This window comes from Grammomys surdaster, unplaced genomic scaffold (assembly GCF_004785775.1).
Source record: "Grammomys surdaster isolate TR1022 unplaced genomic scaffold, NIH_TR_1.0 126051, whole genome shotgun sequence".
In the NCBI taxonomy this organism is placed as follows: domain Eukaryota; kingdom Metazoa; phylum Chordata; class Mammalia; order Rodentia; family Muridae; genus Grammomys; species Grammomys surdaster.
The window spans coordinates 5,275,080-5,284,566 of NW_021620862.1; the positions used below are offsets into that span (position 1 = coordinate 5,275,080).

The following is a 9,487-nucleotide window of genomic DNA, read 5'->3' on the forward strand; positions in this document are numbered from 1 at the left end:
TCTCTGCCAGCTTTTCTCACTCTGCAACACTCAGTTAGGCTCCAGTAGCACTTGTTTTTACATGGACAGCCTCTTATTATGAAGTGAAATAAAGTTCCTCTCAGAGAGAAGGAAAATCAGCTCCAGTGTTTGAGCTAGTGAGTATAGAGGCATGTGGAAATGAAACTTTCTAGACTTGAAAAGCTCTTTTCAAACCCAAGAATAATTTTGCCGAGTAATAGCCGAATATCTGAAGCATTGCTGGCTTTTCTTATTAAAAAAAAAATCCGTGACCCATTGCTCCCCAGTGCTATCCCCACTGTTTAGGAAGCAATCAGACACACTTATCTTCATTTTATAGATTTTGAGTTTTTTATTTTAATTTTTATTAATTTCATTTATTCTGTGTGGGTTTGGGTACACATGTGCCACAGGTCTGATGGCACTTATGGGAACCTGGGGGGTCAAATTCAAGTTGTCAGGTTTTGGCAAGCACCTTTACCTACTGAGCCAACTCTGGCCCACAATTTTAGTGGTTTGAGAAAGTCTCTCTAGGTAACATAGCCTGCTGTCCCTTAACTTGCAATCCTCCTGCCTCAGTAGTCTCCCTAGGACTAACATTGTAAGTGTGTGACACCACACCTGGTTTATTTCATAGATTTTTATAAGAAAAAAAGCTAGTTCTGTGCAGTGTCAGACAAGAAGTTACAGCTACTCATTTATCCCCACTGATGTGTTTTTAAAAAGATAAAGAAATGGGGGGTATGTTCTATGGGGATTTGGTGAGGTGTAGGGGGAGGGGATGTCTCAGAGGGCCCATGCTGAGGCATTCCTTCCCCCTGAGGGACCAGTGTAGAATAGTATAGTACAGTATAGTATAGTACAGTACAGTATAGTATAGAATAGTATAGAGTTTATTCAGGGCATGGGGAAGGGAGTTAAGAGGGTAGTAGAGGCAGAATGCTAACACCCACATTTAATAATTTTTGTGACTGACTTCCATTGAGTTCCACCGGATGTAATGATTAAAAATACAGGTAAAGCTGGGCTTGGTGGCACATGCCTTTAACCCCAGCACTCAGAAGCAGACCAGCCTGATCTAAATAGTGAGTTCCAGGCTAGCCAGGGCTGCATAGTGCCTGCTTCAAAACTAAACTAAACTAAAATTTTAAATTAACTGTTGGGGTTGGGGAGATCTGAGTGGTTGAGACCTTTGACCTTTGTGCTGAGCATGTGGATCTTGGGAAAAGAAATCATAGAAACAGCAGCCATGGCAGGGCTGCTCAGAAGGGCTCTTTCTAGGGAAGCAGAGGGATAGCTTGCTCACTGAAGACATTTTGCCTTCCAAGAACCTCATGGGCGGGAGTGGTTGACCCCTGGTTTATGTAGTGCTCTAACTAGTCCCTGAGGAAACCCCTGGGATTGCCCATTTTTAATGTGTACCAGATGGTGTCATTTTTGTCTCTTGTTTTTAGACTGCTTTTTACATTTCTAGTTAGTTAATGCATCTTGAGTGACATGCTTCCTTTATCAAGTTCCTTTCCTGCTTTAATTACATTTCAAATTTACATATTTACTGTTCTTCCTAGACCTTTTCCTTAGCTACTTTCTGCATTTCCTCTCCTTTGTTTTATGCCTGTCCCCATCCTCAGTGATCTTACATTAGCACTGTGTAGACCTGGAGTTTCAAACTGATACCCAGAGGGCCAACCAGGTCAAACAAATGCATGAAATGAGCTGCTCGTATGGCAGTAAACACGTTCCCCTATCTGTCTAAAGATTCTCATCTTTGTAAAACTCTCTACTTGGAGCTGGAGAGATGCCTCAATGGTTAAGAGCCTTTGTTCTTCCAGGGGCCCAGGTTTGGTTTCTAGCACCCACATAGAGGCTTGAAAACACCTATAATTATAATTTCTGAGGCATCCAACTCCTTCTCTGAACTCTTCAGGTACCAAGTATACAGACATGCAGGGAAAGCACTCAAAAATGAACTTGAAACAAACAAAACCTCTAGTAGGCCTGGGCACACTGGCACATACCCTTCATCCCAACACTTGGAAGGTAGAGGCAGGCCAAGATCTGTGAGTTCAAGGCCAGTTGGAACTACATGAGACCTTGTTTCGTAAATAAATAGGACACTATACTCTTAAGTCAGAGATAGAGTCCAGCTTCCTAACACTCTGCCTGCTGACTTTAAGCATGTGCCCTAAAATGTGCTTTGTGCCACCAGCCTCTTCCCAGGGCTCCCTGTGGCTTCATGGGAAAGGCTCGTCTATGGAGCATGAAGTCTAGCATTCGTGGTATCTGACCCGTCCACTGTGAGCCTCATCTCCCACTGTCCCTGAGGTGGGATGCAAACCTGCAGATTGTCTACATCTGAGTCACCAGTGATATGTTTATAAAAGGATAAAGAGATCTAGAATATGTTCTATGGGTGTGTGGTGAGGTATGGGGGAAGGGGATGTCTCAGCGGGCCCATGCGGAGGCATCCCTTCCCCCAGGGGACAAGCTACATGAAGGTATAGTATAGAATAGAGTTTATTCAGGGAATGGGGAGGGGAGTTAAGAGGGTAGTAGAGGCAGAGAGAGAGAGAGAGAGAGAGAGAGAGAGAGAGAGAGAGAGAGAGGAGAGAAGAGAGAGAGACTGGCCATGAGCACGTGAAGAGAGGGGGAAGGGGACAGAGGGGGAGCCTGGATATTGCCAGGTAACTGTGGGGTGGAGTTTAGACAGAACGCTAACAGTCGCATTTTCAGCTGCAATCAGACTGGTCCCCTACCTCCAGATCCACCTGGCACATTGTCACATTGTTCCTTGCCACCTGGGTTCTGTCAGCTTTAGTGACACGCCATCTTCTATATCTGTACCTTCCCAAGCCTCAACATTCAGACCACGCCATTCCAGCATGGGAAGTGCCCAGCATAGTGCCTGGCTCCTGGAAGCTGCTGCTCCTCTGGAGCCACTTTAATGAGCCTCTGGTGATGGAGAGGCAGAGCAACCTTCCTCTTCCAACAGTCTCAGTCTTCCTCATGCCGAGACCCTTTAATACAGTTCCTCCTGTGTGGGGCCCCCGACCATAAGATTGTTCTGTTACTACTTCATAACTGTAATGTTGATAGTTATGAATCATAATGTAAATACCTGATATGCAGGAGATCTGACACGCAACCCCTGTTTAAAGGGTCATTCAATCCTCCAGAGGGGCTTTAACCAACAGACTGTAAAGCTATGATCTTCCCCTAAGACACCAAACTTCAGGGTCCTGAAAGATAGATCCAGTTAGCTCTGTCTCTCTCTCTCTAGCCTCTTCAGTGTATGCTGGGTGTATGGAGTTCTCTTTGTGTGTTCATTTCTCTCTCCAGCGTGCTCATGAAGCATCTGCTACTTGATAGAGACCAAGGGACAGCAATCAGCATAGATCAAGTTCCTGTGACTAAATCCGCATAGAAATAAACAGTGTAGCTTTAAATATTAGTAAAGGGACCAAGGAAATGCTCAGTGGTAAAGGCAGCTGTTGCCAAGCCCAATAACTGGATCCAGACAGCCCATGAAGTGGGAAGGGAGAACTGATTCTGGGGGTTTAAGAAGCAGGGCATGCCTGACAGGGTTCCATTTCCCGTCTTGTATTTACTGAATTGACTGTTTTGCGAGTAAGAGCTAGTTACGAAAGCCTAGTATCCAATCTGGGTACGTAGATGCATTAGAACGTTCCCGGTTTCCTTTTTAACAATATGTGTCTTCCTTCTTATGCTTTTAGAAATTCAGTATGGCCTGTTTCCTTACGATCAGTTTTCCCACTTGGCATCTCCTGCCACAGTGTTCCCAAATTTAGCATTGAGAGGCCTAAGGAAGCCACAGGCTCTTCTATGAAATGGCTTCCCACATCAACTGCTACTTACCTCCGGGTCCAACCGTGGCTTGTTCTTTCAATTAGCTGTGATGCTGTGACAGTAGCCATGATATTAATCTGCTTCTACCAAAGATCTCCAATCTTTCACCCCTCCTCCATGACAATGACAAGAATCTCTTAACCGGGAACGTAGAAGGTTAGAATTTTGGGTAGGAAATACAAACAACACCTGGAAAGCCAAAAGCCTTGCAACTTACTTGAAAAATTCTATTCATTTCAACCTAACTGTAACAATACATACAGCACAAAGCCAAATCATAATGGTACAGAACAAGTCTTTGTATTTAACCCTGAGTCGGTTGCTGGCGGGGTGAGCTCAAGCATACTCTCAGGTCCTTTAAGTTTGGCTTTTCCTCATCTGACAATGGCTAAAAGCCTTGTGGAGACTAGGCATGGCATGGGGTGAGAATGTCTGCTAAATTCGCTGTTTGTCTGCAGTGAAGTCGCTGACTTATATGTGTTGTCAAGTTCATTGGAAGCCAAGCACGTGTTCTTGTATAAAATGGATGAGCCTTGAGGTTCTAGATGAAGAGTCTAATTTGGGTCCATTTCTCCTTTAACCTGGCGAGGAAGGACTTGTGACCGAAGGGTGTTCTGCCCTTTGTATTAGGATTTGCAGTTCCAGGGTGTTGGAATCACTTGGTTTTGTGTTCTCTGATCCACATTTAAGGTGGCCGTTGGTGTTCGCTAAGTGACATGAGCTGTTTATTTGCAGATATGTAGCACTAGGCCAGATGGATTTTTTTGCCAGCCCTGCATTAGAGAGTACCACCAATTACAGTAATTATGGCTCAGATGTTCTCAGTGGATGAACTGGGAATACATTGTTTGGGTAAGAAGGCAATTTGCTAATGGAAACAGGAAATTAAATTTACTTTTACAAATAAAGCTTTTTGGGAGATTTAATTTTTTTTTTTTTTTTTTTTTTTTAGTATAGGCAAGGTCCTAGTCCTAATCCCAGCACCATGAAGGAAGGAAGGGAGGGAGGGAATAATGAGTAAGGGAGAGAAAGAGAAAGAAAGGGAGGGAGGGAGGATGGACAGACAGACAGATTGACTGAAAAGCTTTATATCTTATTACTTTTTTTTTTTTTGAGACAGTGTCACAATGTAGCCTTAGCTGTCCTGAAACTCACTGTGTAGTCCCGCTGGCCTTGAACTCAGAGACCTCCTGCCTCTACCTCCCAAGTGCTGGGATGAAAGCTGTGAGCACCACACTCAGCCTTCCACCAAAGCTTCTTGTTTACAATAGCTTCTAGGCATCTTTTTCAGTGTTTTTCCACAGAGACCCAAGACTTTGTGTTAGCTGGCATGTATGTCATGCTATTGCTGTTTTTAGGCCTATGGCTGATTTTAGACCTTCAGTGTATAATCAGGGCTGCCCCTGACAACCAGGCATCTTTAGCACGACACTGAACAGGCCACACCACGGAATTATGGCAAATTCTATCCAAGTACTTCCTTTATTATCAATTAATCAATTAATTAATTCCCTTCAGCCACCTATGTCCTTTCTTTATTATTGATCAATCAATTAATTAAATCCTGACAGAAGTTTCCCTTCCCACTCCTCCCCCTACCTCCCTCCCCCCATCTCCTCCTCTTCAGAAAAGAGCAGACGTCCTATGAGGCCATGGCCTATCAAGTTGCAGCAAGACTCCTCTCCTAGGCCAGGCCCATGTGAGCCCAGGTTGCTTGAGTCTGTGCGTTTTCTTGTGGTGTCCTGAGCCCTCTGGCTCTTAAAGCCATTTCTCCCCCTCCTCCTAAGGATTCCCCGAGCGCCATCTAGTGTTCGGGAGTGAGTCCCTGCATCTGTTTCCATCAGTAGATGTATGAAGCCTGTCTGCTGACAGTTGGGTTAGGCACCAATCTATGAGTATAGCAGAGTGTCATTAGGAATCGTTTCATTGATGGTTGCTTGCTTGCTTGGTTGGTTGGTGTTTTTTGTTTTTGGTTTGTTTTTGTTTTTGTTTTGCCAGTCATGTTTGGTTCTATCCCAGGTCTCTAGGCTACCCAGCCTCTGGGTCCTGGCCCTCGAGACAGTGTTAGGGGTAGGCTCCTTTTCTTAAACTCTTTGATTGCCAACTGTGTATAGAGAGATTCTGAATGATTTGTAGGAGGTCCATACAGAGCAGGATTTCTGGAGTGAAGTAGGTCTGCTTTTTGAATGTCATGTTGTGGGAAGTAGGAATTCTGTTTCAGGTGAGTACAAACCCTTTATTCCAAACTATTGGGGAAACAAAACAAAACAAAAAAACAAAGAACACATCCTAAGTATTGTGCATCCAAGAGTTCTGCCTCTTGGCTGGCTTCCCCTGTGCTCAGCCCCACTGTACTCTGTTCCTCATGTACGTGCCGTGGGAGCCAGAAAATACTTACCAAAAAAAGAAAGACCCAGAGAAGACACCCAAAAAGAGACTGAGAGGAGCTACCACTGGAAGAGCACCCCTCCTTCTTGGTGGACACTGGGGAAGAGTGGGGAGAGGGTGTGGAACAGGGGCTTGAAAATGAGTTTTGTTGGTAAAGAAGCAGAAGGCAGAGTCGAAGCCCTGGGAAGGGCAGTCACCGAAGACTGACCTCCGACTCATACCCAGCCTCTGCCCTCCTTACAAAGGAAACAAGGTGGGCCCTCTCGTGAGCCTGAGGTAAGGCTCCAGGGAGGGCAAAGATCCCCAAGAAGGAAGGTAGGAGCTGATTGCTGCCACACCAAGACCAGCTGTGCTATTCCAGGGGATGTTCTCAGTCTGTCATACTCGAAACATCATTTGATAAGAGTTGGTTTCTTGAATTACAGATGCAAAATTAAAGCTCAGAGATACACTTAACGTTAATGCCGACCTAGGGCTCACCCTTCTCACTGCCATTTTGTGTGTGCGTGCCAGAGAGGGTGTTAGACACCTTCTGTCCCTCTATCGGATGTCAGCTTCACTCTGTACCCCATCCCCAGCGTTGAGGTTACAGGTGTATGAACCTCACCCACCCAGTTGTTTACCTGGGTGTTGGGGATCCAAACTCAGGTCTTCATGCTAAACGGCTAGGCAGGTAAGAGCGCTTGCTGCCAAGCCCGATGACCTGGGTTCAATCTCTGGAACCCATACAGTGGAGGGGGAAAAAACTCCTGCAAGCTATCTTGATCTAACATATGTGAACACACACATGCACACACACAATAAATAAATAAATAAATAAATAAATAAATAAATAAATAAATAAATAAATGTATTTTAAACTGAATCTTAACTCCTAAGCTAGAATTGTATTTCAGTAGTAGAATTTTACCTGGCACACAGTTGGGACTCCTGCAGTCCTACTCAGAGGCCAAAGCAGACCATTTAAGTCCAGGAGTTCAAGACCAGCCTGAGAAAATAGCAAAACTCTCTGTGAAGACAAGAATAAAGCTTTCCTGTGGTAGGTAAATTCACTACAGCAAATTTTTCACAGAGAAATGTCTAATGGGGAAAAATAATGAAGGATCTCTGAGGCCCCTCCCTTTTGTTTTTACATTTTCTAGAAGTAAAAGGATTGTCCATTAAATATCTTTCATTAAAACTAATTTCTACTTTCTGTCCCTTGCTTTTTAAGATTTTTGTAAATTTATTTTTTTATTCTATATGTGTGTGATGCATATGTCTGATTGCTCAAGTGTGTGATCACGTGTGAGTGCAGACATGCGCACACCGACGGCATGTGAAGGCTGCTCTGGGTCAGTTCTCTCCTGGGTGGGATCTGAGTCAAACTTGGTTGTAAAGCCTGGACAGCGGGCACTTTTGCCTACAGAGCCGTTCACAAGCCTCATTCTTGCTTTAAAACTTAACGGTATGTCTGTCTCTCAGTTTAAACAAGACACTTGTAAAAATCACTTCCCATTGTTTTATATGAAGGAATTGTTTAATTTTTTTTCTTAAAAATTTTATTTAAAACCTATTTCTTAGCATATTTGTATCTATAAAACAATTTATATTCCTTTCTTTATTGAGAGGACATGCTTATACCACAGTGTTTGTGTGTGTGTGTGTGTCGGAGGACAACTGGAAGGAGTACGTCTCTCTTTCCAAGGACAAACTCAGGTAGTTGTCAGGGTTGGTGGCAGGCGTTCTTACCCACTGAGAGACATCCTGCCAGTCCTGTACTTAGCATTTTAATGTCACTAAAATACTTTCTCAGAATAAGAGTATCTAAAATACGTATTTCCTATAAAAAGAATAAATTGCTAACTTATTGATTTTTTTAAGATAATGGTTTCTATAGACCCACTTTCAGAGAAGCCCAGTTGAAGACTATTTGTCTAGAGTCATTTGCTCCTAAAAGCTCTATATCATAAAAAGCACTAATGGAATCCATAATTATCCCAGATTGCTGCTGGAACGGGAAATCATGTTAAGTACTTTCTGCTGTTGATCAGATAAATGATGTTACAGGGAGTCCTAGCTTATAGCTAGGACTGACATCCACAGTGCTGGGTCCACGGTGCTCATCCATGTCATCATCTATAGCATGAAGCATAGATGTCATCATCTATAGCATGAAGCATAGGACTGACATCCACAGAGCTGAGTCCACGGTGCTCACCCATGTCATCATCTATAGCATGAAGCAAGCAGGCACCTGCTCCCACTGGGCTGGAATGTGCACAAGTGAGCAGCTACCTCCCCTCCTGCCTCTTCAAACTCACACACACACACATGCACACGCACGCTTTAGAAGCTTCTGATCCTAAATAAAAAGCCAGTGCTTTGGTTTTAAGTAAGAGATGGGGCACAGGAAGGAGAGAGGTGGGTAGCCTGTGTGAAAATCAGAAGGCTGCAGTAACATGGGTGGTGGAGGCCGAAGAAGTATCTGGTGTTTTTCTGCAAAGCACCAAACTGTAAATACTTTTAGGCTTTATGGTCAGTTCTGCCTTAAAGCCCCCCAAAGCTATATAAAACTTGGGTAGTTTCCAGTTAAATTTGCAAAAACAGTGAAGTGAAGCTAGGAATGGTAGCAAGCCGGAGACTTAGAGAAGATCCCAAGTTCAAGGACAACCTGGGCTATAGCAAGTTCCTAGCTTTCTAGAGCTATGACAACAGCCTGTATTGGGTTGGGGGTGGGGGGAGGAACTAGGGGTCTGTGGGCTATTTAGTTTACTATCTTCTGCATACAAAATGAGTCATAGAAGGCTGAGAGAAATTCTAGAACAAAACTCCCCAAAAGATTTTGAATATAAATTACTTAGTAGCCAGGCAGTGGTGGTGTACACCTTTAATCCCAGCACTTGGGAGGCAGAGGCAGGCAGATTTCTGAGTTCGAGAGTTTGAGGCTAACCTGGTCTACAGAGTTAGTTCCAGGACAGCCAGGGCTACACAGAGAAACCCTGTCTCGAAAAACAAAACAAAAAAAAAAGATTACTTAGTAATGTGTACTTTCTCTGAGGTACTAAGGTAACTCACTCAATGTTAAGTTAAGCTTGCTGCCATGTCTTAAATGCTGTCACTAAGCTAGACATCATAGCTCATGTATGTAATTCCAGACTCCTGCTAAGACAGGAAAATTGCCATGAATTCAAGACTAGCCTGGACAAGATCCTAGCTCGGAGGGAAGAAGGGAGAGAGGGAGGGAGGGAGG

General features: G+C 43.9%; 1 protein-coding gene across 1 annotated transcript in view; it reads left to right on the forward strand.

Annotated features, from left to right (window-relative positions):
* Window positions 1-9,487, forward strand: part of Cnst (consortin, connexin sorting protein) — an 80,575-nt gene that overhangs the window by 66,079 nt on the left and 5,009 nt on the right. The window lies entirely within an intron of this gene.